The sequence below is a fragment of the Styela clava genome, chromosome 5 (genome assembly GCF_964204865.1).
Source record: "Styela clava chromosome 5, kaStyClav1.hap1.2, whole genome shotgun sequence".
NCBI lineage: Eukaryota > Metazoa > Chordata > Ascidiacea > Stolidobranchia > Styelidae > Styela > Styela clava.
Window position 1 is genome coordinate 9424213 of NC_135254.1, and position 14358 is coordinate 9438570.

The 14358-nt window shown below is 36.7% G+C and overlaps 1 pseudogene; it reads left to right on the forward strand.

Annotated features, from left to right (window-relative positions):
• Positions 1-10998: 10998 nt before the first annotated feature.
• LOC120344600 (broad substrate specificity ATP-binding cassette transporter ABCG2 pseudogene) lies at positions 10999-13487 on the forward strand (annotated as a pseudogene).
• The last annotated feature ends 871 nt before the right edge of the window (positions 13488-14358 follow it).

Here is a 14358-nt window from a genome sequence, read left to right on the forward strand (position 1 = left end):
ATACTGTTCGAAGTAGTAATGATTTACATTTTAATAAATACAGCATTTTTGTATGTCAGGCTTGACTTGAACGCAATGTATTCTAGTCTACCAGCGTTTCCCAAACTTTTTTGGACACGGAACACTAACGCTTTTTTCTCGCCTCGCGGAACACCAAAAAATAAAAGGGTAAAATTTAGAGATAGTGTAATGCAGCGATTCATAAAGGGTGCCGCAAGTTGTCAAATGCGCCGCGAAAACAGAATTGTGCTAAACATAACTTAAATATGATTGTATATTTTACGTATTGCATTTATTATAAATGTTTTATTGTTTCTTATTTTAAATGATGTGTATATGTCGAACGTGGACTCTTGGAAATAAGACTTAATAAAGCATATACACATTAGTTCTATCTGAGAATAATTAATGCATTTCTTTATTAAACTTCCACGGTTGCATAGTCTATTACCTGTACATTGAACAGTTGATTTACACAAGCCTTGAAACTAACATCGTCGCGTGGATAAATTTGCACCTATATTTATACTGTTCGAATCGAAGTAGTAATGAATCACATTTTAATAAATACAGCATTGTCGTATGTCAGGCTTGACTTGAGCGCAATGTATTCTAGTCAAGACCAGCGTTTCCCAAACTTTTTTGGACACGGAACACTAACGCTTTTTTCTCGCCTCGCGGAACACCAAAAAATAAAAGGGCAAAATTTGAGATAGTGTAATGCAGCGATTCATAAAGGGTGCCGCGAGTTGTCAAATGCGCCGCGAAAACAGAATTCTGCTAAACATAACTTAAATATGATTGTATATTTTACGTATTGCATTTATTAAAAATGTTTTATTGTTTCTTATTTTAAATGCTGTGTATATGTCGAACGTGGACTCTTGGGAATAAGACTTAATAAAGCATATACACATTAGTTCCATCTGAGAATAATTAATGCATTTTTTTATTAAACTTTCACAGTTGCATAGTCTATTGCCTGTTTATAAAACAATTAAGTTACACACACCATGTATGTCAGGCTTGACTTAACAACATAAATTCCTGTAGAAGTAATTTTGAATTCAAGCCAAATCACGACAGTCATAAGCAATTCGCGTGTACCTTGGTCATACGATTGAATTTTCTAACTCTAATCCCCTCCAAGGAACGGACACTGTTGGTTGAATATCCGATATTAAACACCAAAACTATAGATTTATAGACGCTACTGTACGCAGTAAATATTTCTCCTTATAACCATTTATATCATTCATGTCTCAGTCTAAAGTTATCTGTCACTGTCCTTTTGCCATGACGTTTCCTACTGATAGCATATAGAATCACGATTACCTCTACGAATAAACTTTAAAGTGCCAGACGTCATGTCCTCACTGAAATCAGTATTCACTGACAATAAATATTGATCCGGATGTAACCGTTCAAGTTGGGCGTCCTGGCTTTTAAACGTGCAATCGCACAAACACCTTGTGCCCAGATACAGCATGCCAGGTATATAAGAACAAGGACATTTCGTATCAAGCTTCGAGATAATCTCAAGGTATACCGCATATTATACAGATACCGAAAGGAAGAAATATTAAAACATCTCATTGGCATGATGTCAAAAAATGCGAACCACAACATTTATCGCTGTCCGGTTGTGTTGTGAAATTTTATTATATTACCATGGTTAACTGAATTCAGTTAACCATGATATTACCGTCGGTTTGCACTGTTTCGTAATGTTAAAACTCGGCGATAAATATTTAGATCAAAATCATATTTGCTGTCGTGTTTTCGGCCTCGTGTTCGATATGTTGACGTCATATTCACATATACGTAATGGAGAATGAATGTATTATAGCATTTTATGCTCATTTCCGCAACGTCATCAAAACAATAACTAAGTTGTTATTATGAAGTTCAAAATAGCCAAAGTCCGGTAGCGAAAAGTATTACGCATGCCGTATTTTATGGAACATAAGGCGCACCGTCAATAAATTGCTTAAATTGGCGTTAAAGCATAAAGCACTACCAGATCCATATATACATTATGCGCACCGACTTATAATGAGGATTTTGTTTTTTATCAATTCTAATAAACAGCCTGTTTTAAAACAATTCTTTTTGAACAAATTCCTACTTATAATGCACAGGATCGATTTTAAGTGTGCCTCTGTTCATCTTATGAGTATTCTTTTAAACATGAATATTCAGTACTTGAATAGAGAAGAATTCGCTACAAGAGAATATTTTGAATATTTATAAATAACATTGACTTTGCCAATATGTTAGTGCATTGATCTCCTATTTTCGGGAATGCTCAGAGAACATGTTATTATTTTTAGCCTTTTTATTTTGTTCACTTTATGCATTCTAATCGATAAAAACGATCCTTATGCAAATTTGAAAATTTTCATTTTAAAGTAGCATACCTTATTTCTAATTGATTGTACTTCTTAAAATGTGTATTAAGAATTTTGTACTTCGATTTACATAAGCATTAGCAATGTTTTATAGAAAAAGGAAATTCTTATTTGTCATTATTATCTTACAATGTACACTTCCCATATCTGTAACGAATCCCGTTACAAAAATTTATTTGAAATTTACTTGGCGTGTTAATGTAGGGGGTATCCAGTGGTGGGATTCCGCCGGTTTTTGGCCTCGTGTTCGATATGTTGACGTTATATTTACATCTACGTATAGGAAAAATGGATGTATTATGGATTAATGACATGTTCATTTTCCGCAACGTCATCAACACAAAAACTAAGTTGTTATTATGAAGCCGGCTGACAAAATATTTGAACTCCACCACTGAGGTATCATCCTACCAACGGCTATTCATCAAAACTTAACTTATGCAACTCAATAAATCTTTGGCTCAAAAATATAGTTTGTAGTGTTTTTGCGTGAATGAATACATTTTATAAATTCGGGGAAACATTATATATATATATATTTTTTTCAATGTGAACCTTCGATTAATTCTTGAAATAGCAATTCAATGCATTATTTTCATGTTCTCTTTTCTTTTACTTAAAACTTATTAAAAATGGAATTGATCATTCTTTGCCAAACAGACCGATGGTCAAAATAGCCATTGCATTCTCTTTATCAATATGTTTTTCAATATTATATTAGAAAACCGCTTTGAAAGTTTGGTAAATTTTTACTGTCTTTCTCTAACCCAGATTATTACCAAATCACCATTAGACACAAACATCACTGTTTATAACACAGCAAAGCAAGACGTTAGTAAATAAATTGACTGTAAATTATTCTAAATCGATCTATATGCTTTCCCATTCAAAAAAATAAAGCTTTCTGTTTATCTTTTGGTCATGAAATGCTAAATGAAGTGTCATGCATGAAATATCTTGGGATATTTATTGACAATAAATTTAAGTGGCATGCTCATACAGAATATCTATATAGCAAGTTATCAAGAGTGACTGGGATTATGTTCAAACTATTTGACATTGCATGCTATGAAAATCATTTACCATTCATTATTTCATTCTTGTATTCTGCATGGTATCGTAACTTGGGGTTGTTGTGACAAAACCAGTCTTAACAAATTACAGCTAATCCAGAATAAAGCAATTCGAGCCATCTGTGGGGTGACACGCTGGGCAAATAGGAATAGTTACTACAAAATCCTTTGTATTTTTAGAATAAAAGATCTATATTTTTAGGAAATGGGAAGGCTCATGTATCAAGCGGTAAATAGCATTGCCCCTCGCGTAATACAATAATATTTTGTTCCAACAAAAATGCACATACATATGGTGTACTCGTTCATCTGGAAATGGAGGATTATTTGTACAGCGATTTTCATCCTCGCGTACCCCAAATTCCATAAAGTACCAGGGTGTGAGAATTTGGAACGATATAAACGAAAGCATAAAAGAAATTTCCAGTTTTAATGTTTTTTCCAAGAATTCTTTCCAGTCTTTTCTGAATAAGTACTGATTCATAACTTTTCAACTTGTACGTTTTTATTTTGTGTGATATAAAATTAATCGCTTTTTCTTGTCGCTTCTGTTTCGAATTTCGTCTCATATGTGTCACATTACTCTTGTTGCATGATTATTAGTTACAACAAGTTGAAATGTTTTATAATTGGTATAATGTAAAATGTAATCTGTCAACATTCTTTATGCCAGGAAAGTTGTTTTGATTTAGTGACCAAATGGTCCTTCCAATCTCCTATCAATTCCGTTGTCAGTCGATTATACTTCTCTCACTTATTGAATGTTGTTATTTGTGTTTTTTTGTTTGATTTTTTGGCAAATGAATGGATGATGAATAAACTTCTATCTATCTAACGCGAGGCTCTCCAAAACACAGGGATCGATAACAAGCATGCAGGCAGGTAAAAACAAAGAACAATTATGCGAGGAACTATTTGGACGGTGTCCCGAAAATATCGTGTCCCGCGTTTCCCACCTCTTTCACTTGTCGTGGCACGTGCCCCACTTGAGACACGTGGGGCAAGTGAGACACGACATTTTCGAGACACCCCTATTTGGACATCATAATTACAAATCATGTCTACTTGAAGAATAAAAGTCTATAACGCAAATACACAATACCATCCCCTAAGTAAGAAATGAACAGTGGTATTAAATTACCTCAATTGTTTACAATAAACCATAAGTTACCATTATAAAGTTCATCTATTCGGCGGCCTCCAGTTCTCGCCATATGTCGAATTACTTGAACGGTGCCAGTTTTGAAAGCTTGAAGTGTGTCTCATTCCGGTCTTTGTATCTTCGACGAAATTTGCCATTTTCAGTCACACCATTAGAAAAACTGAGAAATGCTTAAATATATGGACACGAAAATCAAAATGGAGCCTACAAAAGTTTTGGAAAGACGTAAAAGTAATAGCTTTTTAGCGACAACAACAATCTTTCACCAATAAAAATCGAAGTCTGAATAATTTCAAAACAATTTGGACGTGGATATGAATTATATGTTGATGCGAATTCTGCGTGATGACACTATTCTAAAATTTCCTAGTTCGTTGTTGCTCTCTATTGCATAACAAGCAGGAGGCGCACACATTCCACTCATAAACAGCTCTGGTGTGGTATACTCAGGATTGTTTTAATGATCAGAATGCATAAAGTGAACAAATAAAATGGCTAAAAATTATAATTTATACTCATATGTTGTCTGAGCATTTTCGAAAAAAGAGATCAATGCTCTAACACAGGGTGTGCAACCTGCGGCCCGCGGGCAAAATGCGGCCTACAAGAAACAATGGCCCGCGGAGAAATGCCAATTTTGAATGATGTGGGGCCCGCGAAACGCGTTTTTAATTTTTTCAACTTAGGCAAAGCGAACTATGCATGTCATAAGATCAATAAGCATAACTTTTGTGTCTCCAACTACTAGAAAATCCTATGGTAAATAAAGATGCGGCCCGCGGTTTCACCTAGTTGTTTGTATTTGGTCTTTCTGTATTAAAGGGTTACACCCCCCTGCTCTAACATATGAACAAAAAAGTCAGAGTTATTTATAAATATTCAAATTCTTGTCTTGTAGCGACTTGTTTTTTATTCAAGTACTGAATATTTATGTTTATAAGAATATTCATAAGATAAATTTATCGTATGAAGCGCTCCTAAAATCAATTTTTTCCTCAAAAATAGACCCTTTGCCCTATGAGTCGTTGCGCCTGATTCAGGGTCGTCCAACCCGTGGGCCATAAGTGGCCCTCGGAAACATTTCGAGTGGCTTGCGCTGAATTTTCAGAATTGAATAAAAAATTGAGTAAAACTATTTTTCGAGTGATGTACCGTGTTTCCCCGAAAATAACACTAGGGCTTATTTTCGGGCGATGTCTTATATTTTAAGTTATCAAAATCAAAATTACAAAGCAGAGAATTACAAGATTTTTCAAATGTACAAAATGTGAAAACCGATATCTATTAACGTATAAATAACACGTTTTTATTCAAAATAACTGCGAAACATGGATTATCAATCATTTAAAACATGTAAGAGAGATTTCTTGCTATCGACTGGCACAAAAAAAAAATTCGCGTTATTGTCTAGGTTTTATTTTAAGGGGAGGGCTTATATTAAAATCATATTTAAAATTCAGGCTAGGTCTTATTTTCAGGGTAGGTATTATTTTAGGGGAGACACGGTAGTATACAAAGATGTGATGCAAACGAATTGTTTATTTCCCTGAAATGCGCTCTGCACGCCCTTCCAAACAAGCCATGAGTGCCATTTTGAATCGAAACCAACTGAGAGGAGATATCGATATATAAACATCCCATAGTCGTTTACACGCTTGTTCTTTTACTATCTATATGATGTTATCGCAAAACAAACGAAAGCATTCTCAGATAGAAAATTCGTTAAGAATTGTATATTATGTATTGTTCGGGTTGCCAATGTTTTACGACGTGGAAATAAAAGAGGTGTTTGCAAAAATAGCCTGTCAGGACAGACCATAACTAGCCGTTTAAAGAGCTTGGGAACTCTATTGCGGAAACTTCAATTGCAAAAGCGGGAAAATTTTCATTGTATTCCTTGGCGCCTGATGAAAGCACTGACATCAAATTTATTGCTCAGTCGGCGACTTGGCGATCTTCTTGCGGGGAGTTAATGATGATTTGAAATTACCGTGGAGCTCGCAGCCAGTGTCCCTGTTAAGAGTACGACTAGAGGCATTGATTTGTTAAAAACTGTGATAAAAATGATCAAGCGTCTTGGCTTGTCTTTGGCGAAACTTTCAGGAATAACCAATGATGGCGCCCCATCAATGGTTGGGAAACAACAGTTTTATTGTTCTAATAATTGTGAAAGTTTGTTGTGGGGGTACTGTTTGTTTTTTCATTAACCTGTGGTCAGTGTAGCAAAACTAGAACATAACCATCATGTTAAGTGGTCAGTGTTGCAAAACTAGAACCTAACTACCATGTTAAGTGGTCAATGTAGCAAAACTAGAACCTAACTACCATGTTAAGTGGTCAGTGTAGCAAAACTAGAACCTAACTACCATGTTAGGTGGTCAGTGTAGCAAAACTAGAACATAACTACCATGATAAGTGGCCCGCGCAATTATTAGTGAGCCACGTGTGGCCCTTCGGCTAAAAGGTTTACCGACCCTGGCCTAATGTATATATTGATCTGATAGTGCTGATATATTGATCTGATAGTGACCCAATTTAAGCAATTTATTGAAGGTGCGCCTTATGTTCCATAAAATACGGCATGCGCATTACTTTGCGCTACCGGACTTTGGCTATTTTGAACTTCATAATAACAACTTATTACTTATCGATCTTAAGATCGGTAAGTATATTGATAGGTATTTGTCTGTATGTATGTATGTCTGTCTGTCTGTGCGTCTGTGTGTGTGTCTGTTAGATGAACGCGATATCTCACGAACGCGTGATTGAATCTGCTCCAAATTTTGCATGTGCATGCATCTTACCTCGGACCAGAAGCCTATAGATTTTGGGTTAATTATGTCGTATAATTAGCGAGTTATTAACTAATTACCGATCTATGATCGATAAGTCTTCGATCTCCGACCGATATTCTCGGTTATTGTTTTGATGACGTTGCGGAAAATGAACTTATAATGCCATAATACATCCATTTTCCATTACTCATATGTAAATATGACGTCAATATATCGAACACGAGGCCAAAAACACGACAACAAATATGATTGTGGTCTAAATATTTCTCGCCAAGTTTTAACATTACAAAAAGGGCAAACCTACGGTAATATAATAAAATTTCACAACCCAACCGGGCAGTATAAAAACATCGATAAATGTTGTGGTTGACATTTTTTGACACGATACCAATGGGAATGGGATAGTTCAAATATTTTCAACTTTCTTCCGGTATCTGTATATCTTAATTTAAAAATTTGCTAGTTTGTGCGATTGTACGTGTGAAAGCGAGGGTCGCTCAACTTGGACGGTTACATCCGGATCAATAGTTATCGTCAGTGAAAATTAATTCCAATTTCGGTGACGTCAGGCGCATTAAAGTTTATTCGGAGTAGAGGTCATTTATTCTACAGGCTATTCTTAGGAAAAGTCATAACAAAAGAACGTAGACAAAGAACTTCAAACTCGGACACCGATAAGATTAATGATTATATATATTAAGAATAAAGATTTTCTACGTGCATTCCACGAATCACGTGCATTCCACGAACATAAGCCAAAACGCAATGGTTTATTTCGATTACTTTATTTTTTCATACGTTCTTCCTCTTCTGCACTTTTTCTGCGTTTCTGTGCGCCACTGAGAGGTTTTGCTTTCGACATCATTTTGACAGCCTTCGTAATTTTGCCGGTGCGATCAAACCACAAGCCGCCGAAAATCGACGATTTCCTGGCATTGTTACGTAACAAAACGATTTGAGCAGAACTAACATCAACGTTATAAGATGTGCATTACTTGTTTTGCACTGCAGCTTTTAGTTTGTGGCTTAAATTTCTAAATTCTAACCGCTTGGGCCCCTTTGCGCTGTGCCGGGGGTTGCGGGGGTGGATGCTACGCCACTGGTGGGATATTTACGCGTAGGGTACGGTACCTAATGTCTTCCACTGCGAATCCAAGTTACAGGGTACCTGGAGACGCGTCCTGTCCCTGGTTCCCCATGTAATGTCTCCAATCTATGCACCAACTGACCAACACTGCAACCTGTACACCAACAATCCCGTAGACTTGTGTTGGAGAAAACTTTATTATCTTGTTCAAACACATCTAATGTTGACGTCAGTGATAACAGTCTATTACAGTATTAGTGTCAGTGATGAATTGACTGTTTTTGACAGGGACTCAAAGAACAGCCATACGTATGCTAGAATACAAAATAATACAATGATCAATATAAGGACGCAAAAAATACAGCAATCCTCAAAAGCTATTCGGCTAATATATGAATAAACCTAATATTATTCTGAGCATAATTTCCTACCTGATAACAATTATGTAACTCAGTGTTTCTCAAACTGTGTGCCGCGGCACACAAGTGTGCCGTGAGAGATTCTCAAGTGTGCCGCGGAGCTATTTGGAATTTTAGAAAATCAGCTGTTTGTATTACACATAGACATGCATGCAACTTATGAGATTTGATAATCCATAATTAATTAGACTGATAATATTATTGCATTTGCCTAGTCGTTGTAGTAAGGGGTATTGTTTCAGTATACTTGCATTGTGATGTCATAATGTTTTTTGTAAAAATGATATCCACCTTCCACTATGTTCACGTGAGCGTTGAGTTAGGCCAGTGGTCGGCAAAATTTGTGTACCTGCGGGCCGAATATACATATTTCTCCCGCTTACGAACAATCGCCACAATTAATATATTATCCAACAATATATTGTTTTTATTTACTTATTCTCAATATGAAAAATGATGTGGTTATGACAACTTGGTTGCCCGCGGTAAGTCGTTCAAATGACGATCTGTCAAGCGAGTACGAAATTTGCAGACCCCTGAGTTAGGCTAACAGGAAAGACAGTTTGGTCGAGTTTTGACTATCTGCTTACAAATTCTATTCAATCAGCGGTGCAAAAGCCAAAATAATCTATCCATTTGCATCTACATGGCTCTATTAACCCGTATTTTCTGCTCTGGCTGTAATCAAAAGCAAAAATGGGAGCGACGGACCCTCGTTTTTCAAAACAGGCACACACATCGCATTAACATTTGTAGAATAATTTGCCCAAGTATAGCTCAAATTTTTCAAAGGTGTGCCGCGAGAGTTTTCTTATTTGCTTAGTGTGCCGCGAGCAAAAAAGTTTGAGAACCACTGATGTAACGTATAGCATAAGTTCAACCCCAAATATAGAAAAACCTATCATTAATAAAATATATAATCGCACAGCATCCTCCCTTACACGCAAAGCGCAATGGCCAATGGGCGTCTACCTCGTGGCAAGGAAATCAATCATCATTTATTCGTCAACACAATTTAAACATGGTACGATATATGAAAAAATATTACAAATACACGTGGAAACTAACTTAAATTGTGTGACAGGAGTCGCGAGGGACCTCAAGAGGTCTTCAGGCAGCGACACCTACAACGCTTGTTGATTTAGGTAAATAGCTTAAATGGAAAAAAGGAAAATTCTGGAAGGCCTTAAAGCGCGGGGAAAGAAGTGACTTATTACGTCACAGTAAAGATGGGCAATGTAAATCATAAAGCATGACTAACTTAACGGTGCTTAAAGTGAAGGACTTAATTAGGGTTCCATAAAATGCATGCACATTTCTTACAGACATATTGTGAGTCTGAATTCAGAAATAAATTACTAATGTATAACTGTAATCTATTCTTACGCTTGAGAAGACTTCGATAAGAATGCACCATATCATTTCCTCAATGTGTAAATTGCTTACATTAAGTTGAGTTGCAGAAAGAAAATTAATTGTAGATCGGAGAGGTTGAATAGCCCAAATTATTAGCAAATTGAGGGCTGGAAAAATTCTTTATTCGCGTATGATCTATTTTATTTAGAAGTAGAAGTTAGTTTTTGTTGTTGGACACGTAGTGGACATAACGATCGTTTCAATAGTATGTTGTTCTTGTTGTTTGACACGGAATAACACACCTAGTGGAAATATTAAAGAACCGCTTTTCTCTTCGAATACTGGACCAATTGCTTTGAAATTTTCAGTGATTAAAGATAAAAATTTCCCCAGAAGGCTATTGCTTTTATTCATTTTAAATATTTCTGTTAGCTCTGTGAGATTTGTTTTTGTTTGCTATGACGTCATTAAACGTTCTGCGGACATCGGACGCCATTTTGTGTCCTACTGTACTGCTTCGCTTGGTGTGAATATATGTGTAGACTCTGATCTGACGGTACGGTGAACCGTACTGTACTGCGAACATACGTGTCCACATATTTGGGCGTAGCTCTCTTGTTTATTATTAGCTTAGTACTGATCGAGCTTTAAATCAAGTATATCATATTTTCATTTTATAGTTAGCTAAAATATAGGTAGCTTACTTTTGGGAATTAAGAATGTCTGAAAGAAACGGTACTGATTGCAAATCAGAAAATATGGAGGCAGTGGTGATTGAAAACATAGCCGTGGTATCGGCAGAAGAAACAGACCAAAAGACATCGGGTTCTGTAATGAGTTTTCACAACGTATCATACACTGTAGAAGTAAACAAACCTTGTGGATTTTGCCGTAGGTCGGATAAAATAGTGATTCTGAGCGACATTAGTGGCGTTATGCCCCCCGGTCTTAATGCAATTATGGGACCAACTGGGAGTGGTAAATCCTCTCTGCTTGATGTATTAGCAAACAGAAAAGACCCCGCTTGCTGCAGTGGCGTTGTGCTTTTAGATGGCCAACCAATACCGAAAAATTTTCGTTATGTGAGTGGTTATGTTGTTCAAAACGACCTTTTAGTCCCAACAGCATCTGTTAGAGAAACGTTATGGTTTTGCGCAAATCTTAGACTACCAACTTCGATTTCACAAGATGACAAACGAAATAGGATTGAAAATATATTGAAAGATTTGGGGTTGCTTGCTTGCGCTGATACCAAAGTAGGAAATGAAATCATTCGTGGTATTTCTGGAGGAGAAAAGAAAAGAACTTCTATCGGTATAGAGCTTCTATTGGAGCCCAAAATACTTTTCTTGGATGAACCTACAACCGGGTTGGATTCGGCGACAGCATTGTCAGTCATGATTCTTCTCAAGCGGCTTGGAGAACAAGGACATACAATCGTATGCTCCATTCATCAACCACGTTATAGCATTTATAAACTGTTTGATTCTCTGACTCTCCTTTCAGACGGAGAATTAGTTTACCACGACAATGCTACTAACTCCATTCAATTTTTTGAAAATCTTGGATATATTTGCGAGACTCATGACAATCCGGCAGATTTCTTTCTTGACATTCTAAACGGTGATCACAAGAGGGCCATTACTTGTTCTTTCGCCGATGGGAAACCAGTGTCAGTAAATAAAGAGTTAAGAAAAATCCTGAAGACGGCTTATAAAGAGAATGAAAGCGCAGTATCTTTGCAAGAAAAAGCGAATAAAATTGAAGGGGCTGTCTACGAGGCGGAAAACAGCCACAGTCAAATGTACGCCACAAGTTTTAGACATCAAACAAAAATATTAATTAGACGTACTGCCAAGAACATGGTACGTCATCCGCAATCGCTACTAGCGAATGCCGCGAGTAACGTGGTAATAGGACTGGTAATAGGACTAATTTATTATCAATTAGACAAGTCCACAGACATAGGAGTTCAAAATCGCTTGGGAGCATTCTTATTCATCATTGCAATCTTATTGATGCGATTTATGCTTGTTGTTAAGACATTCTGCAGAGACCAGCCCATATTTCGACATGAGCAGATTTCAGGGTACTACAGCGTTCCTTCTTATTTTGTTTCAAAAATCATTGCGGATCTCATTCCACTTTGTACAATATCTCCCATAATATTGAGTGCCATATCCTATTGGATGGTTGGGTTTAAAGCAGAACCCGGAGCATTTTTCACATTTCTACTGACTGTAATTCTGACCAGCTATGGTGCAGTTGCAACAGGGATATTTTACTCAGCGTCTTTGACACCAAATATTGGAAGCATTATGTTAATGTTAACATTCGTATGCAGTATCCTGTTTTCTGGTGCGCTGGTGAACGCTAGGAGCGTGATGCCTTGGCTGTCTTGGTTACAGTATTTAAGTTTAGCTCGATATAGTCTTGTTGCATTGGCTGTCAACGAAATGCGAGGGCAAGTATTTTCTTCTTGTACCAACTCTACGTCTCAGCCTTCTCCCCCGACAGGCTATTATGGTTCGGTAAACTACACCGGTAATATAAACGAGAACAAGACAATTTGTGTGTCTGTGAAAGGGGAAGAGTATCTTCACACCAGTCTTAACGTCGGAAAAAGTGCACAAAATATTACGAATTGGGATATGTGGCAAAACCATGTTTCTATGTGCTGTATTATTGTCGGTTTACATATTCTAACTTACATTCAACTAGCACGTAGACGAACTTATTCTTAAAATGTCTGCATATTTTCTATTGTTTACCACAAAGTTATCAGAATCTTACTATTTCGCCTCACCTGAGTCAAGATTATATTAGTTGATATACATTTATTTTTCGTACTTTCTGCGTCAGTTTTCCCCTCGACATTTCAGCCAGTTCCTCAAACAAAAAACTATATCCCGCGTATCTGCTTAGTAGTCAATAAACTTATGTGAATTTATTTTCAATTTATAACTGAAATATTGTCCCAATGCTTAAATATATTTATATACGGTACCATGTACTGATACAGGAGGTACCGTAGCCTACGGGTACAGGACTACAGGTAGGCGACAGCTGCCCGTCTATTACCGGTAATAATCAAATTTTACTATTTTTAATATAAAACCTATTGTCTCGATTCAATTTATTGTACAGCGTAATTTGTGTTCGATTGATTTTTTTACGGATTGGAAAAAATATAATTGACTTCCGAATACATATATAATATATAAATATATATTGAAAGTAAAATGTCTGAAATTGAAATTATAAATGAAGCCGAGAAGTCGTTTATTTCAGCAATCGCTACATTGCAGATTGCAGTATGGTTTTTGCAGTAATCGCCTTCGTCGACATTTACGATTCTGATGATTTGTAAAATTGAAATTTTTTTACTCTTGTTATATGCCTTTTTGAATATACCACAGTCCACACCCGAGTTCTTTACGAGTGGAATGTGTGCGCCACCTGCTTGTTGGGCAATACATTATTTTTTAATAGATAAGACACCCAACTATGAAACGAGGTTTTAGAGTAGTCCCATCACGCAGAATACACATCAATATTGTACATAACATATATTTAATATCCACCATCAATAAGCCGAAAGTCAGTATGTGAATCGAATCCAATCGCGTTGCCCATTTTCTATTTGTCTCTATTTGAAATTCGGAAATTTCATAGTTGCTTATTGGACACGAAATGGACCTATGCTCGGCGAAGTGGCGCATCGTGCTAAGCGTTAGGAATACGCCACCGCACCTCTGATTACCCTGCGTGGTTTCGCAGGCTAGAATCCCATGCGGGATGGCTATGTGCGAGAGGATTGCTGGACTCCTCGCCTTCGTGGGGTGGTTCACGTAACCGCTCTTCCTACTCCATCAAATCCTTGCTTCCAAAAACAAATAACTGGATACCTAATCACATACCCGACATGGACTGGTCATCGGTCGAGAGGGCGTGGTTCGCCATATGATTAAGCCGTCTTATCGGCTTTCCTCTCCCTGAAAAAAAATTTGTTTTTTTTTTAACTACTGGACCAATTATTGCTTTGAAATTTTCAG